A 19,779-nucleotide genomic window follows, 5' to 3' on the forward strand; every position below is an offset into this window, starting at 1 on the left:
AAGTGTTATATTTGGAAATAAAAATGGGAAATAGTATAAATTGACAAAAATACGAAAAAAGCAAAATTGTTACATGGTGAATTTTAAACTGAACCTTGTAATCAATAACAAAAACATTGCTTTAGAGACATGCTGATAAAACCTAAAGGGTCAAAGGAAAAATACATTGCATAAGGCAGCGGTGGATCACTGTCATACTCAGATTTGAACAGAATGGATCTTGAATGCCATGGAGATTGTACCTGTGTTGTTGACATCATAGAACAGCTTCTCTACCAGGCCACTTCCCTCTGGCAAAAAGGACATTGCAGTTGTTTGACTTCATCTTTGATCCTGCAGAACACAAATGTAGAAAATGAAGCCCACACTCCAAAAAGATATGTTAGTTCTCAGTCAGCTTTGGAACTAAATTACTCACCATTAAGTTAATTTTAAAATAGCACATTTCACTTTGGGACGCTAAAGTGTTAGCCTGGAAATCCAGACCCAAATCCGAAAGATTAAAGGTCTGGCATTGAGTAATAAAAGCGGCCCATCTCGAGGGGCGGCACCCAGCGTGCATTTGAAAAACCCACTGCACGTTATTGGATAACACTATGACCAATCACAATAACACACAAGATAAAGAATCCAGAGCCCCATACGCTTAGCTACCAGTGGAGCTGACTGGTAGATTAAACTGTCGTCATCTGTTAGCCCGCCTTTATCAGATACACCGATGTGATGGGTGCAGCTCGGCTAAAAGGGTGTAGTTAATGCGCAGCATTACTCGATGCCAGAGTAACTCACTGAGCAAATTCAAAGTGTTCTCTTGCAAGAACTCCAGGGCACTAAAATGCAGCCTAAGGCATCTTTCACACTGACAACAGCACTTCTGCAAAAGCTCAAACTTCTTCACTCATTTCCATGAGACCAATGCTGTGTATCAGAGGGGGATTCTATCGCAGAGGGATCGGGCAAAACATTTGGTTCTGGCCTTTTTAGACCAACAACCCAATGTTGGGTCATTAAACCAAAACAGTTTTTTCCCTGTCAAATACATGTTACATATTGAAGATAAAATACCTTGTATTGTGGATCTTGTAGCATTGTACTAATTTGCTGCCTAGCTGGCCAGCATTGGGATGGGGAAGAAAGTTATTACTGCTGTGATTACTTTTCCATACCTGTACCATCAAAGCTCAGAGCAATACCCAGACATAAAACACTGTCTTTGCATTTTGCAAAGACAGTGTTTCAAACACCTACACAATCCCATGCAGTGTTTATCCATGGGATCTATTGTTTTTACATGCACACCAATATTCCACTATTATTGCAAATATATAAAATTTGATGCAGGTCATGTAAAAAGCACATGCAGGTTGTATGTTCTGAATATAGCATTTTCCACATAAGACATGTAGGGTATTCTGGTATTATTGGGGTTTTAGAGGCAATCTTTGGACATGCATACAGCGCATTCCGAATGTGTATCAATTAGGGTTTCTAGCGCAGTTTACGCCCAGTTTACAGCATTTTACCGGTTTACAGTCAGCTCTGTGCATTGCTATGGTTTAAGTGAAACCAACCAACCAACCAACAATTTGCAAGGCTGCAGACCTTATAAGCAGGAGAAACCCAGCAACTTTTAAACTTCATCAAAGACTTAGATTTCAATAGGTTTTTGGATTTGCACACACATCGCTACGCCGACGTTTTCAAAAAGCACTTTGAAGGAACAAAAGAGAGACGCTGTGTTTGCACGGTCCAATGAGTCTGCTACCGCTGGTTAACTGAAAAATCGTATTTTTCACGGCTGCATGTAAACGGGAATATTCACTTTCATTAGCCAGGAAAACCCCTTAATCTGAATATTGTCTTTTTACTGAATAAGGGCAAAAACCTGAATATTATGTAAATGTAAACATAGTCACGGTTAATATCCTAAGAAAGCAAAATAAGAATCATATAAACCGAAGATGCATTACAATCCAGGCTGCTCACTAATTAGAGCCATAGAATGAATATAACATACAGCTCTATTGAGGGCTAAAATAGGTAGAGCTATTTACTGCAGCATTAGAGATGGAGAACAACAAGAACAACAAACAACACCACAAACCCCTATAGACCCAGGACGGAGTGGATCATTACAGGATTAAATAGGAATTCAACCTATGCTGCAACTGACGATTAATCAGTCGATAATTTTCTTTTGTAAATATTTGGCCTATGAAATGTCAGAAAATGGTGAAAAATGTTGATCAGTTTTTTCCAAAGCCCAAGATGACATCATCAAATGCCTTGTTTTGTCCACTCAACTCAAAGACCCGATACCGGATAAGCGGTCGAAGATGGATGGATGGAACTCAAAGATATTCACTTTACTGTCACAGAGGTGTGAAGTAACTAGCAAATGTTCACAATAAGCTGGAATCAGAGAATTTTTTTTTTTTTTTTTAAGTGACTTACTCAAAGTGATTAATCGATTATCAAAATACTTGGCAACTAATTTAATTAATTGAAAAACAAATTGATTCATCTTTGCAGCTCTAGAATGTATACCCTGGAGTTGTAGTTGAATAGGAGAAATTCCGGAGGCAAATACAAAAATGAAGAGATAAATAGGTTTGCTTGTTTTGCATAGAAGAACCAGGCGTGTGGTGTTATTTTTGTCTCTCAGTTGATAAAGATGCAGCCTAACAATAAGACCAAATTGCAATTTCGTTTCAATTTATTAATTTAACCTGACAATTTGTCCATGTTAGCTGCTTTCTTGTTTTGTTTGCCCAAACCAATCAGTAGCGACTCTAGCGACCCATTTCAATTGCTGAACAAATCAGAGTTGTGGACAGATATGTAGGGGTCTAGAGCAAGTTAATGAGAATTATTGCAAAATTCATTCTAGGATTTTACATTTCCCTGCTTCCAACACACTGAAAAACTGTCTGAGCCATTCCACTGATCAGGGTCATAATATGATGACTCTTCCCAAAGCAAAATCTCTGACTACACCCTACCCACCCACAACCTCCTCAACATCCGGCTCACACTTGCAAGAAACCATTAACAGTAATGAAAATCAATGGGGGTGTTAAAAGAATTGGCAGTCCAGCCCAGAAGCTGCTTTTGGTGCTGTCTTTATTAGTCTGGAAAAAGAGTGCAGGTCTCCAGCCCGCCAGCTCTAAATAGGAGTGCATTGATCAGAAGGTCAGCCCGGGCTGAATCTAGCCCTTTAATTGCCTGTGTCACTCCTCATTCTAATTCTAACAGCTGTCAGTCACCTCCCAGGTAAACCGAGGCCACCGTCACACGTGGCAGTTCACAACAAGGCAGAGGGGAGGCTAAGACAGAATATAGGTTACACAAGAGGAAAGAAACCTCAAAATCAGAGTGAATTTTGCATCATATTTTTCTTCAGTTAGAGCAAGAAAGAAAACCACACACTTGTGGTTTTTTCGCAGCAAATTAGAGACCCTGATTAATCAGCTAATTTTTGTACTTGCCTTATGAATTTCTTATTTCTTGGGCTACCACTCACAGAGGATGTCCTTTTCTCAATGCAATACAGATTCCTTACAGTCCTTAAAACACTACACTGCTAAACAGTTCTCCTCAATGCCTTCAACAGCTGATCTTATTGTAAACAAACAAGCATGAAGAGTACAGTACAGTACATGTATTTTTTGGTCTTGCAGAAGCTTTTCTGATCAATGTCCAAGCCTGTCACTTTCAGAGAGTTGACAAAGAAGACATGATAGCAATAAGTTCCAAGTAGTGAAAAATGATGAAAAGGTTTTGATTATTTTTTTAAAAGCTGAAGGAGCGATGAACATTTTGTTTAAATGAGAGCCAGCAGCACCCAGCCTCTGTGTATAGTATGCCAGGCAAAAGCAGATCAATGCAATCCTTCAGTAGGTCTAATAACGGCATTGGAAGATGAATACAGACATGCCAACTCCTCTCCTTTAACATAATGAAGTACCAAATTTTCCCTCCCATGCTTTTACTGAAACCATTTACTTATATAAATTACTTTAAAAAGGGAACAGTTCACACTCCGATGAACCTGAGGTTTTAGTATTCTCCTGTTTAATAAATATAAATTATTTATGATAATCTAGAAATTCATTTATTGGGCAAATACACAAACTCATTAGACAAGTAAACCTTTTCCTGAGTCACCTAATGAAACAAAAGTATAAACATTTCTAAAAAATCTATCCATTGCTGATTCCAGCACTCCTGTGCTCTGAGGGAGGAAAACCACTCAAATCCTTTCACACATTAATCCAGATGTCTGGCTGCTTCAGACATGGAGCGCTGTCAAAATGGTATCCTGGCTTTAGAGCTGGAGTCATGGCAGCTAATCAGTTGCTATCTTTCATCAAAAAGTCACAGTGAAAGGGCCTATCCTTACAAAATCTACCAGGATAAGATTGTGTTACAGCTGTACAATTATTCAAAGTTTTCGGTGCTTCAGTGGAGGAGTGGTTGAGAGAAATCACATATATCTAGCTGCATGCTTGCTACAGATATTGTTTCTGGATGTAGAACAGGTAAATAAATAGATTTGCTTTGTATACTCCTGTAATCCTACAAATAAAAACACATTCAGATAAAACCAGAAAGACAGCCAGATGGCAATGAATCAAATCCTAAGAAACCTGGGACACAAGGACTTAAAAGGACATAAAAATCCACCGTTTATGATTCCAGTTCCCATTTGCTTGAAATATGTAGATGTCATTCACACAGGAAATGATAGCCAAGGGTAAAGTATGCAATGATGTTGTGACCACTTTTTGCTATAATCAAAGTCCTCACAGCTCATCAAGACAACTGAAGATTTGGTACAATCATCAGCACCGCCTGATTAAAAGTGTGGCTTTCATCTTCATGAAAAAATATGGCATTTATTTAAAAGTAACTGCCCTGTCCAAAAGCTAGGGTCATCCTCAGGTGATCAGGTAATCAGTGAAAAACAAAGTGGAAAAAACAGCCTGCAATGTTGTTCAGCTCATGAATTTCCAAAGTTGTTTTTTCCTGCATTGGATTAAAATAAGAGCACATCCACAACTCTTCTTGTCAATGTCACTGCAGCGTACTGGGGTATAACATTTATTTATTTCACACCTTTCGGAGACTTCACAAAAGATCAACGTCCGTTGAGATCTGATGTGGGGATTTACCCTAAAGCGGAAAGCTAAATAGCCTAAATGACTGACCACAGGGAGTGATAAAGGATATTGCACTGAGGTGGTTGGACCAATTTCAACATCAATTCAGTCAGCCTAAGGACAAAATAGGCTTTGTATTGCAGGTGAGTGGTTAGGACTAAATGGAACCTCTATGCCCTGAAAGGATAACCAGTGCACTTTCAATGCCAATGCCAATCATATGTGTTCTGAGATTCCCATTCATCTTCTACTTTACATAGACCTACAGCATATCCCACGTGGTACGTGGAGTGTATGTGCTCTATTTTTTTTTTTTATTAAGCCTCATGGGAAACGTAAAGCGAATGCTCTCATACTGTCATTTAAGCTAGTTTATTTTTAAACCATAAAAGTAGGTGATGTTTAAGCTTTTGAAATATATTTATTTTCAAATGCCATTTGAGTGAAGTGAAACAGGAGGTAACAAAATACCTCTACGATGGAGGGAACTATAATTGAGTTACTAATGTCTTGATCTGCACATGAACTTTGCCCTCATTTCTAACCCTGCAGTGCACATGAAGCTGTAAATAAGAAAACGTACACTAACGAGACTAAACGAGTAAACGAGACTTTCTAACCTTTCATTGCCATACAAAGGGAATTAATATTCTACTTTTAACCAGTCCTTTACTAGTATATTATGTTATTTTGGGAATGACAACTGACAGCAGGAAAAATGCTTTATCTTCAGAAGTTAACCCAAGTTAACCCAATCCTGAGACTTGAAATTGGGTAAAAAAAATAAAAATAAAACATTTGGCGTAATAGTGACACTTGGCAGGTGTACAATACCTTTCTGTAGGCTGAAACCTGCATCGGAACTTTCCAAACGTTTCTGCCACAACAGTTAAGATACAACTAAGCACCCTATTTCTATTGATATTATACAAAACACTTAGAACTCTGACACTGTATTTAATATTATTTTCATCAGTTAAATGAAAGCTATGCCGCATGTATGTCTTTTTTATGTAATTTCCAGCAATCAAACATCAAATCAAGGTTAACTGTGCTAAGGAGCAAAGTAAGTAAGCAAATATTAATATCCAGTTGAAATCAGCATTACATGATACTAAAAGAGTAAAAGGTCCCAATTTATTTCAATTACTAGTTAATAAATAGGAAATACAGTTAACACAATGTAAAGCCTCCATACTGTCACACCCTGCAGTGCCCTACAACTACTATTTCTGGTCATGGTTCAATTATCTTTATTTATGACTATAAATACCCCAACCGGCAACGTCAGACACCACCTAACAAGAGCCTCGATCTGTCCAAGGTTTTTCCTCGCCACTGTAGCATTAAATGCTTACTCTTGGAGGAATTACCGGAATTGTTGAGTGTTTATAGAGTGTGGTCCAGACCTATCTGTAAAGTTTCTTGAGATAACTCTTGTTCTGAATTAATCCTATCATTACAATTGAATTTAATTGAATTACTGGTTAAAAGCAAATGAGACATCATCTTATTTATTGTCAGGTATTCGTGATGGTGGCTGTTGATACAGAGCATGAAATCGGAACTTTTGTCAATATCTCAGTTTGGTTTATAACTTAGTGTTTGAAACCAACACATGTACTTTTGCAAGAAAAAAAAAAGACTTCCCATGCACTAATTCATAGCTTTGAAATAGCACTTTTAACTGTTTACACTATTTTAATTGCTCACTTTGTTGTTTTGTGGTGGTTAGGTACTGTGTGCACAGACCCAAAATCCACACAGGCTTATTGATTTGCTCAGATGGCACCCTCCCACCGCCTGCCTCTACTTATTGGACTCCCAAATTCCCTTGAGGGTCAATAAAACATCTCATAATGAGAAATGTCACCTTTCCTCAACCAAAGTGGGACAAAAACAATTTGGTTCAGAACATGGGGAATGTTCTCAACATGGTGCCGTCAGTGCCATCCACTAAGCTAAGTTTAGCAAGACAGCCTCAGGCAGGAAAGTCGAGTCAGACAGATTTAGCGGGTGAAAGCAAAATAGAGCTGGGGCACTTTTACATAAGACACGACAAACAGTAAGGACACAGCCTCAAATTTAAAACAAACAAACAAATAACACTGAAGAAAGAAACGTCATACTAATATTACTAAGCAAAAGGTCAGTGGTGGACTGTAATAGACAAGTGTTTCCATTCAAGTTAATGATGGGATTAGTGGGAGTAATCATCTTGAGGCAATACTTAAATAACATGGAAGGACATCAGGTTGAGATCAGCTGATATCAAAGACATCTATGAGGAAAGTCACTAAAAGAAAGCTTCATTTTTGCAGTTTTAATCTTTTGATTTAACTTTAAAATTGGATAATAATTAGTGCAGGAAACAACAGCCACAAATACCAGGTGTGCAAGATGATTATTCAGATGCATTAATTAGGCTGACGATGTCACAGGTGCTTGTTTACTGAAGTAAATACTAGGGCATCCTACTTCTTAATGAGGCATTTTTCATCAACATATGGAGATCTTCTTTAAACAGGGGCCTAAAAGCTTCTAAGGAACAAGAGTTGTGTGCATGAGATTGAGAGCGGTGGGTGCTAGAGCTGGGCAATATATCGACAGTATATCAATATCGTGATATGAGAGTCGATATCGTCTTAGATTTTGGATATGGTAATATTGTGTTATGGCATAAGTGGTGTCTTTTCCTGGCTTTAAAAGCTGCACTACAGTAAAGTGGTGTCATGTTATGAACTTACCGGACTGTAACTGTTCTATAATTTCCCTTTGCCCACTTAGTCATTACAGCCACATTACTGATGATTATTTATCAAAAATCTCATTGTATAAATATTTTGTAAAAGTACCAATAGTCAACACTACAATATCGTTGCAATATCGATACCAAGATATTTGGTCAAAGTATTTTGATATTTGATTTTCTACATATTGCCCAGCCCTAGTGGGTGCTGACATGATGTTGATGACTTATCCTGCAAACAGTTTAGGCATGTGACATGACATCAGCCTAATTAATGCAACTGAGTAACTGGTTTGCATACATGGTATTTATTAGGTGTTGTTACCTGATACGATCATTGTTTTAAAGTTAAACCAAAAGATTTAAAACTGCAACAATGCCTCTGTCCTTTTTGGCAATAACTCTATAGCCATAGGATATCGTGATATAGTTTTTAGCCCACAACTAGGGCTGCAACTACTGTTATTTGTATTGTATTCAGCATAGATATAAAACAATAGATGTGACATGACGTCATAACTAATGGGAAAACCATCTGCCATCTTACCTGGGTACTGTTTACAATTGCCACCAATGGGCAGAAACTTTATGGCAAGTAAGAATTACATGTCACATCTGTTGTTTTGCTGCAAAAAATGTAGCAAATCCACACAGCGAATCCACACTATGGGGAAGTTGAAAAATAGAGAATAGTCATTTTTGCTTCAAATGAATAAGCCAATTACCGTAAAGGTTTGTCAGTTAACTAATGAATTAATCAACTCAGCTCTAGAAAACCATCCAATTTGGATAATATATTTGACAGCTTAATACTTCTACATTAAGTACACATAACCTTTATCACAGACCATTAATGGTTTCCTCCAGTCTTTTGAATTGTGTGTGTGTGTGAAGAGCAGAGCGTTGTCTAGGACTGCTGTAGCAGGAAGGTTTGGACAAGATTTTGACAGCCTCCCCTTCAGCATGAACAAAATATTGAAGTTCAATTGTAGTCGTTACAATAGCAGCACTCTACAACTGTGGCACACCAGCAAAATGTCTCTCTATGATTTTATGAGTGACTTGTGCTATAATAACACATTTTATGCTATATAGCAGAATTGCATGTTTTTAATTAAATTGCTCTACAGATCTAGTCTATTTGCATGTAATCCTGCACACCTCATTAGCATTCATAAACAAGCTTTCAGCTACTCTAACATTGCACACTGATTATCAAGGACATGACATCTTTTATATGTGGGCTCTGAAAACAGAGAGGCTGCCCACCACTCCCAGGAATTTCAAGTAATAAAAATATTGACCATATGGTGGTGGAAGCTAAGTGGGCGTGCTGTCATGGTAATGAATTTTAATTAACTGAATAAAGATTGCAGAAGGAAACAACATATTTCTCCTTGTGTCCACAAAGATGGGTCATGTAGAGGAAGGGATATTTTACAAATACCATCAATAACTCCACTGCTCGGCCCTTAGGGATATAAACATACATATATTTTCCATCAATATGAATGAGATGAATGAATGTGATTGGTAAATATGCACACCAATGCACATATTGGGTCCCTTTTTATTGGTCAATGTCAACCCAATCCAACCTAATTCTTAACTCAGCATCTCAGGTTATTAATGTGTTTTCGAATTCACAAACAGAGCTGTCACTGATTCTGAAATCAGCAGCTCATAACCACAAAACACGTACATAAGACAACTGATTTCTGTGCCTCATGTCCTGCGTACACTGAGGCACAGCCCAAAGCACTGGCCAGAATCTATTTTGACACTGAGATCATATTATAACCAGGCTATCTTAATTCTGAAATGAAAAACAAACCCTACATTTATATGCAGGGCAGGCTTTTGACTTCAAATGTAAGTCTATTGCATTTTTTATTGAAGCTTAGTGCTGTTCCATCCAAGCAGCCAGGGTCACCTTACCTAACATCCACATTTAACTGAACTGACAGATCTAAAATGCAGTGCAGAGATGTGCACGTTTAATAAAATGATGATTGTTAGATCAGTTTACGACAAAAGCATATAAAAAAATAAAAAAAACATTTTACATGGTTGTTGATGGGTCTCTAACAAATAAAATTCAGAGAGCCATTCATGATCTAACATACTGTGTACAATACAAAATATTTCCCAATTTAAAATAAAAAAAAAAATTGGGTTTATTATTAATTAAACAAGACAAAATCGTTTTACATTCGGGTCACGGTGTAAGTCGATATGAATGCTATCATTATATGAATATCATTAAATATGAATCGGAGAAGGTTGACAATGACAAAAAGAAGCTGATGGGATTATTAGCTCCAAGGACGGCTGTCTGTATTACGTTTATAAGTTACAGAAGATTAAGGTGAGGAATATGATATGGGTTAAAAAGGCTTGTGTGGGTTTGACAGATTGTTTAATATTTGATTTGTTTAGCGTCTCCTGTTAAGTATATCTTAGCCAACCATTTTCCCCAGCTAATCAGACTTAAACAATGCAACGATGCACAATGACATGATAACATGTCACAATACGCCTCCTACTCTGACACACACGTAGAATCCCCTCAGCACTCACAGCTGTGGTGTCCCTATGTCTCTGTCCTGTGCCTCCAATAAGTCAAACACAAATGCATCAACAAAGTAAAGCAGTAGATCAGGTAACACTGGCATGGGTGCAGTTCTTCTTTGTGCAAAGCAAGGTCACGGAACCACATGGATGCTGGATCAATCAGACCGATTAATGAAGCACAACCTGCTGACATGAAGAATATTGACACCCCTATTACATCTTCGTCCTGCAGTCCTCAACACTGCTTAAATAAATCAGGGTCAAGTAGAAGGAGGCAGGTAAACTACTGAGCCTAAGTCTTCACACAGTAAACTGAATACGAGAAAACAAGAGGAAAGCAGCAAATCCTCACGCAAAATTAGAGCTGCAATAATTAGTCATTATTTGATCAACGGAAAATGAATCAGTGACTATTATTTTGATAATTAATTCATTGTTTCATTCAAGCGTAACTTACACTAGATATTTTCTGGTTCCAGACTCTCAAATGTGACCATTTGCCTGTCTTTCTTTCTGTATATGACAACATATTGAATATTTTAGGGTTTTGCACTTTTAGTTTTGGAAAACAAGCTAATTACAGACCTCACCGTGGCCTCTAAAAAATTGTAAATACTAATTGGTTTTACTATTTTTTACCATTTTATTGACTAAAGATTATTTTAACTATTAAAATAACTGGCAGATTAATCCATAGTGAAACTAGTTGTTACTCTACGACAAATGTTTGGCAAGTTTTTACTTGGAAATTGACTTCGATAATGAATGATCTAAATAGTCAATTAATTTTCGGTTGATGGATAAATCCATTCATCAACTAATCATTCCCTCACATTGGGGCAAAGGATTAAGTCTTCTGATTAAACACTGATTAAAAAGTACATGTGTGGTTGCACATTTTGATTTGATAAATAAATCAGTTAAGTATACATCCACTGCCCAGTCATCTAATAAAATCACCTCATTGCTGTTAGTAAGTCTTCACAGCATCACAGAAATACATACAATTACAAAACACTGAAATAAACATTGTGTATAAAACGGCCCACAGCTCTGAAGCAGATAGATATGCCTACGCAGTTGCTTCTCTTCTAATAAGCTGGTTTGATTAAAACACCTCCAACGTCATTTTTATTACTGCCCAGATTCTGGTTGGATTTCTGACAACAGGGACTCAGAGTGGGCCAGAACAAAGGGCATCCTCAGTTTTTAATAAAAAAGGAGGATTAACCTTTGCTATCAACAGCGCCTCTCATCGAAAATGTGGAGTCAAGATTTAGGATTAGACCTGTGAAGGCATGCTTTTAGCTCATTATTGGACTTAGATCTTCAGACCTGTGTGACACCTTATATATCACTGGCATTAGGTTACCATTAATGACTTAGTAATCCTTCAAATTACTCCAAAGAAATGCACCTCATCCTTTCTGGAAATTGGTGTAATTGGAGAGATGTCTTGATCCATGTGATGATCCTCCATATTTTTAGAGGCGAGCTCACCACTTTCTTGCCCTCATCGAAGAATGGTCGTCTGAACATTTAGATAAGTAGCACAATGGTGATTCTTATCATTTCTATATCACTATATCAAAGCGCTCATAAAACGTCCTTACTGCAAAGAGCAAACCTGGCATTCTCAAATTTCTAACAGCACCGCACAATCATTTGACCCCAAACTATTTTCTGCAAACAGTTTACTACTTGACCACTTTGCTGAAACATTATTTGACTGGATCTTCAGTAATAATAATAATCAATATTCTATTATATTCAAGTCAAGTGGCACGTGAATAAAGTTGAGTTAAATCATTAATTGACGATCAAATATGTTCAATAAGGTTGATCAACTAATGTATTAATACGCCCTATGGTACAAAGAGAAACAACAAGAGTAAAGGACTTTCATTTTTAGATTAATTTGAGAGTTTCTCATTATTTGAGAAAGTTGCTCATTATTCTGAGATACTAAGTCTTAATTTTGAGAAAGCTTCTCCTTATTTTAAGATACTAAGTCATTATTTTAAGCAAGTGTTTCATTATTTGAGGTACTAAGTCATTAGCTATGTTTTGAGACTGTCTCTTAATAGTGACTTACAGGATCTTTCTTTCCATCACATTGGAAGGAAACGGACTTCCATAAAAACCAGATGTATGGCTGATTCATGAATAAACTAAGTTGATAGAGAGTAATTAGCTTAACAGGGTTATATATTTTCACCGTAGATGATCAAAACGACGCTCATAAATGTTGTCACACAGCTCGAATACACTTATGTAAACTCAGCAGTCAGAAAGCTAAGTCAGCTAACTTAACTTTACGCAACGTTATTTGGACGAAAGGCAGCTGGTTAGACCAACTTCATGGTAACATAACGCTTCAGATGAAAGCATTTTGGATGTTGCAAATATTTGTAATATGCCGTCAACTTTTAGCTCATTGTAAACTTGAGAGAAGCTAACGCTAACTGACGTTAGTGTTGTCGGAAGTTGGCGCCTGAGAAGTGACGGAGGAAAGCAAAGAGGAAGTAGAAAGGTACCTGGCTGAAACGTTATCGTCTGTCCTCTTTCATGGTCTCTGTGTCGCTGAAAGGCGTCTTAAAAATCAACACGACCCTTTGATGTTTCTTTCTCTTGTTCTTGTTGAGTAGGTCTCCAGGAAAGCCTCTGGTTAGCAACGAGAGCTGTCAAACAATGGCGGAGCCAAGTACGGCAAGCGTGATGCCGACACGTGTTCTTTGTTGACGTTTTTTTCGCATCCCCCTATGGGCGAAATATTTAGAACGGTTTCGTTTTGGGTTTCGTCAAAATATGGGAAAAAATTCGTATGCCTACTAAAGGAAGCACATTTCCGCCAATGTGATCAAAAAAATAATAATATGTCATTTTCATAGTGAGAAACTTTCTATAATAATGACTAGTATATCAGCCTATATCATGAGTTATTATCAAAATAATGACGTAGCATAATTTGATGAAGTTTCTTATTATCTTGAGATAGAAGTTTATTATTTTGATATTCTGAGTTATTGATTATACAATACTAAGTCATTGTTTTTTTTAGAAGTGTTCCTATAATGACTTACAGCATTGTTTTAATCACAAGGCTAAGTTTTCATCTTCTTTTTTTCTTTTACTGGATGAACTACTGTAATAATAATACATTCTTATTTGTACAGCGCTTTGAAAGGTACTCAAAGGCACTTTATATTATGATTAAAAAATGACAGAAACAGTAAAATTAAAAACAATTTACTATACACCAATACAACTACAGCAATGAAAAAGGAAGAGTAGGGAAATGGGCTCCAATATGTACTTAGCAGAGATGGAACAAATAAAAGTGCTCAGGATGATGAATAATCACACATCCACATTTAGCAAAACAAGTATTTCTTAAATAAAATACCATAAGAGCAATAAAAAATATTACAATCATTCAGGCTACTGTCATTAATGCAACATGTCCTCAGTGAGTTTTGAGGGTTTAATGACTGATGATATTTATCAAGAGCAAAACTAATTCAAAATATGAGTGGTTATGAATGTTAAGCTGTGGGCTATAAATGCACACATTTGAAGATTGAAAAGCATCCCTTAAACTCCAAGACTTTGATGGATGAATTCAGTTTTCATCCATCCATCCATCCATCTTCATCCGCTTATCTGGTTTAGTTCAGGGAGGCTGTTCTTCCCAATCACACCTCTCAAAGTATCTCCATCATCACCCACGTGTGCGTTGAAGTCCCCCAGCAGAACTATGGAGTCCCCTACTAGAACCCCATACAGGACTCCATTCAAGGTCTCCAAGAAGGCCGAATACTCCAAACTCTTGTTTGGTGCATATGCACAAACAACAGTCAGAGTTCCCCCCGCAGGAGTAGGGAGGCGACCTTCTCGTCCACCGGGGTAAACTCCAACGCACTGGCGCTCAGCCGTCTGGGCCTGGCTTCAGACGGGGGCCCCCGGCTTCCTCCGGTCAGGGTCCCTCAATCACTTCATCGTTTTATCATAGGATTTTTGAACCATTCTTTGTCTGGACCCTCCCCTGAGACCACTTTGCCATGGGAGACCCTACCAGGAGCACAAATTTTCCAAACAACCCAGCCCTCAGGTTCACAGGGACACACAAACCTCTCCACCACGATAAGGTGATGGTTCAGTTTTAATTTCTTATCTTAGATCACATGAAATACATTGGATGGTTTACTTTTTTTAACTAGACCAAAATATACAATGGTAACCACCTGGAGTTGGCAGCTTACATCTTTTCATTTTAACTGTAGAAGTTTTTAAAGACCCAAAAGACTCATTTCTATCAGTCTGCTGCATTAATCAGGAGTCCTTATCCTCTTTAACAGCTGTCATTATTCTTTTGCAGTTATTTAATAGATTCCTTTAAAAATCAAATTCAAATTAATACACGACTATTATGTAGATGGGTATGATGGATTTAAAGTTGCATGACTTGTCCTTACATGAGAAAGATATTCACTGGTTTTCCAAAAGACAGCGTACACTTTTTAATATTACATTTAATAAGAACCCACACAAGTCCACACAATAGTGACAGTAGTGGAAAGGAACAAAATACAAACTCAAGCACTGTACATAAGTACAATGGTGACTTACTTTACTTTTTTTTAAAACAATGTATTGTTGAAGATTAAACTTGTGCTTCCCAACCTTTTTGGCTTGTCTTGCACTCTTTGCATTTCAGATGTCTATGAGTTGCTAGTTTCACCAAAAATTAACCCTTCTCAAAAGCTCAGATTGTTTCAATCCATTAAAACTAGAAGCACCTCAACCATCTTCAATACTAAGATGCTGCTATGCATTAGGAATAACAATGACAATATCATGTAAAACAATACAACAGCCACAGGGGCCATTTTTCAGCAGAAACATTTTACTTTCACCTTTACTTTTGATACTTTTAAGTACATTTTGTTGATAAGACTTTGGTACTTTTACTTATGTGCCATTTGGAATGCAGGACCTTTATATGTATTTTATTTTTAGTTATTTTGAACACTCTGTCTACTTTTAAGTTGTGACAACAACTTTTCTTGCTAAGCCATCGTGAATTAGGATGAGCTGAATTCAATTCAATTCAATGTTATTTATATAGCGTTAAATCATAACAACAGTTATCTTGTTGCGCTTTTCATAAAAGAGCAGGTCTAGACTCTACTCTGTGATGTTATTTACAGAACAACAATTCTCACCAAGAGCAAGCACTAGGTGACAGAGGCAAGGAAAAACTTCATTTTGAGAGGCAGAAACCACGAGCAGAACCATGGCTCAGGGTGGGTGGTCATCTGCCTCGAAAGGTTGGGGGTGAGATAAAGAGACAGACATAGACAGATAAAGAGAGACAGAGAGAGAGAGACAGAGAGAGAAAGAGAGAGAGACAGACAGACAGACAGAAAAGAGACAGACAGAGAGAGAGAGACATGGAGAATTGTAGCAGAGGGTGTCAAGCAGAAACATGGAGGCAGCAGGTGACTCCAACCACAGATCCAGACTCCACAGCTCTAAAGCCAGAAACACCTGCAGAAAGCGATAGGAGGAGAGAGGAGAGGGGCGAGAGAGCAAAAGACTACGGTAAAGGGAAGAAGTTGAGTTAGTAACACGCAGTAAAGGGATGAGGTTGCATACAGATAGAGAGAAGGAGGAGGAGAGAGGTGCTCGGTGCATCATGGGAAGTCCCCGGGCAGTCTAGGCCTATAGCAGCATAGCTAGAAATGTGAACAGGCTGGTGGTGGTCCGGGGGCTTTGAAAGCTTACAACTATTTCTGCTCCGGACAGTCACCCAGCCACCCTTTCCTGGCTGCTCAGGAGCTGCTGGTTACCAGAGGCTAACTCAGGCCTGCACCGACTATCGGGGGGTGGCTAGCCACAGTAACTAACGACTGATCTATCATGGTGCAGATCCTGAATTCACACTCTAAACCTTGCCTCCATGTCTATAAATAAACTATACTCGTTACACATACCATTACCGCTAAAACTGAAACACTGGACTCCAAACAACTGGGTTTTGTGACATGTTTATCCTTGCTTCTCATTCTTCATTTTGTTCCTGTAGCACCTTGGGTTTGGGATTTGTGAGGCTTAGTTGATCTACGTCCTAATCTTTAACAACTAAAATAGCTCAAAGCGGGATTTTCTTGCTGTCTTACCACTCAGTGCCCTTGTTGAGAGAGGACCGTTTGAACCACTACAATGACTTAATTTAATCAGCCAAACCGAGAAAAATAATGGACATGACATTTAAAAGCCTTCACTATCACCTTTTTCCTTATTAAGCAAATAAGTTCATTTTGTGTGTAATTTCACTTTTCTCTCACTTGTATTTCATGGCATCTCCTACTCGACAGCTTATTGTTACTGTTCTGGGGGCTGAGCTCTTTCAGAGATGCTGGGGGATGAACAAAGCCAGTGATATCTAGTGAATTCTCATTACAAGGGGATTATCATATGCCAGCATGCATTCCACTCCCACATCATTAAGTGTTTTGGACCATTTACAGCTAATTACACCATTGCTAATGCTTTTCTTGCTCCCACCCTTCCCCCCTCCAGGCCCATGGTGATATTTTACATGTTTTGACAACTCAGCATGTATTTATCTTCCTTGGTTTGTTTGCATTTGATTGAACCACCTGGTAATCACTATTTGCTTTGTTGTAAACGTCTATTTCTTCTGTGTGACTAAACATCAGTACCTATTAACGCTCACTCCAACTAGAAGGGAAAAACTGGTACAGAGTAAATACTGATCTAAAAGATCTATTAATGCTTAATGAGCCATTAATATTCCTAAAAGAACGCTAATCCCAGTTAACATGCCTCTCCCAGCTGGAAGATGTATCATACCTGGTTCACAGCAGGTTGCGTCAATTAGAGGCATACTGCAGAACATCAGCTGCAAAGGCCTGGAGTTCTATAATGTGATAGGCTATTGTAATGAGCACATACAGTTGTCTTGTCATTTTTTAATTACACATTCTTAAGAGGCTGTCCACCAATCTGTTTAAATTTGTCTCTTTCTTCTGTGACAACTGCAGGTTTGACCAATTATTTGTAAGCATTTTGTAAGTCTTCCTAGCTGGAGAGTTTAATATTGTGCAATAGTTATAACTACAAATTTGGAGTACAAAGCATGATTACATTTTTTTTTCTCTTGGGGGGAGACTGCAATCTCTTTTATTTAGGAGTTTCTGGTTGTGGTTTAATTTTTTTTTTTTTGTCACTAACAATGAATTTGCAACTTAAACTCTACAGTATAACTGGCAGTGAAAGTGGGTACAGCTATTTGCTTGCGTTCATGTCAGTGGCTAACTAGGGTTGACTGGCATTTTGATGTGTCTGAATTTTTTGCCTGTGAATTTTACTATTCAAATTTTCAACAACTAATTTTGACCTTTATTTTTTTCAAGTTCATAAATTCAGAATCAAAAATTCATAACACGAAACATTTTTTTTTTTTTAACTAATATCTTTTCAACTTGCTCAATTTCAGGAACAGCATCCCTGTTTCATAGCATGTGCCACAGTACAGAAATGTGTAAGAATTATTTTTGATGATTTCAGCATGCTGTGAATAGTGCTATGTTGTCCTCAGTATTGAAGAAAATAAAGTGGAAAAAATGTGTTTACCCAAACTGTCTGGAATATTTTAAGGACATATTGTTGGACAGCATGCTTTTTAAATGTTTGTTAAAGAGATTTTTCTGTCAGCTACAGGGCTTTGATGGTAAAACATCCCAGCAGAGACATGAAAAGAGAGATTACCTCCACAATATAGGTTGCTGTTGACTAGAGAAAACATGTCGTTTCTCATCAACAGTGTATGAGAAAGCATTCAATATCAGCCCTCCTGCAGGCATCCAATCTCCTTCCAAGCTGCTGTCTGTGGTCCCTCCACCAGTCTGTTCAACTTTTCTCATTAGATTTCCCACTCTTATGCATCCCAAGTATTTTTGAAGTGCATAGTGTGTGGAATGATGCAATGCATTCAAGTGTCAAGCCTGCACAAATCTCATCATTTCCAGGATGATTCACATATGGAAAGGTTGGTATCCTAGCAACAACCAGCTTTGATTGGCTATCGCCTGTGGCCATCAGTTGAGAATCAACAGGACTGCTTCTCTATGAAATGATGAGAAAGTTTTAACAAGCAATCAAAAGGTTGTTTTAATCACTCTCACGGGCTGGTGGTAAACCAGAGAAAAAATTGTTTTTTTCTTCTCTTGATTGAGAGCAGAAATACATGTAATCCCTCTTTACCAAACAGTTGATTTGCACATGAGCTCAGACAAAAGGGACCTAATCAGGTATTTGGGCTGGGTGGTGATTGCTGAATTAAACCATCTGACTGTCTTTCACACTTGAGGGTCACATTTACGGATCCAATGTGTGTCACTGCATCTTAATTGTGCCTTGATTACCAGTGTTCAGTGGGAAGATTACTTTACGGCAAAATGTAAGTCCTTTGTGGATTTATCGTGCTCTCTATACGCTTCCACCCTGTGACACTCAACTAAGGAAAAACCCCACAGATTCTTTCAGCCTGAGATGTTGAGGGAGTCAAATTCACATTTTACCACTTTATTTTCCATTTGCAGTGCATTTACACATATGACACTTAATTCGCAGTGAGTAAAAATAACTTTGGGAAAAGCCATGAAGAAGCAAGCAGGACAAGCTGCGTGCCACAGCAAGAGAAAGCAAGCATAATTTGTTCATAGCTGGCTTGGATTTGTCTGCAATTTTGTACCTTAACTCTGCACTGGAAAAAAAAAATGGAATCATAAAATCAAACTTTAACTCTCATCCTGACTCATAAAGTGTTAATACTTGGGAGGAGACTGTCCCTTGATGTCTACCTGACACTCACGTGAAAAGAATTAAGAAGATTTATTTTTTTAATTTATGCTTATTTCTAAAAAGCAGAAATTGAGGAACCATGAAAAGTTTGACTTGCAAATTCAGTCTTTCCTACCTCTCGTCTCTCTAGTACGCACTGGTGAAAAGCCATCACAGACCAGCTGGCTTGGTAAACATGTGCTTTGTGGATTTCACACTAAACTGAATTTCAGCATTTATACAGCTACTTCTTGCTGTCTGTTGGAGCTGTAAATAAACAAAGTTACCCAGTGTTGGTTTACATCTGACTTTATAACTCAGACATGTATTTGACTTTAGTTAATTCCATTAATGCCTTTAACCTTATGTATAGCATATTGTATTCTATAATTACAGTGTATTGACATTGATATAAATTGCTAA

General features: G+C 37.8%; 1 protein-coding gene across 3 annotated transcripts in view; it reads right to left on the reverse strand.

Moving 5' to 3' along the window:
- enox2 (ecto-NOX disulfide-thiol exchanger 2) overlaps window positions 1–13,219 on the reverse strand; it is a 157,247-nt gene extending 144,028 nt beyond the window's left edge. For all 3 annotated transcript variants that reach the window (XM_034883365.1, XM_034883364.1, XM_034883362.1), the window contains exons 1-2: window positions 13,023–13,219; window positions 243–333 (exon numbers count right to left, since the gene is read on the reverse strand). The gene's annotated coding sequence lies outside the window, so the exon portion shown is untranslated. The remainder of the gene's footprint in view (window positions 1–242; window positions 334–13,022) is intronic.
- Between the last annotated feature and the right edge of the window lie 6,560 nt (window positions 13,220–19,779).

The sequence above is a fragment of the Etheostoma cragini genome, chromosome 10, assembly GCF_013103735.1.
Source record: "Etheostoma cragini isolate CJK2018 chromosome 10, CSU_Ecrag_1.0, whole genome shotgun sequence".
NCBI classification, from domain to species: Eukaryota; Metazoa; Chordata; class Actinopteri; order Perciformes; family Percidae; genus Etheostoma; species Etheostoma cragini.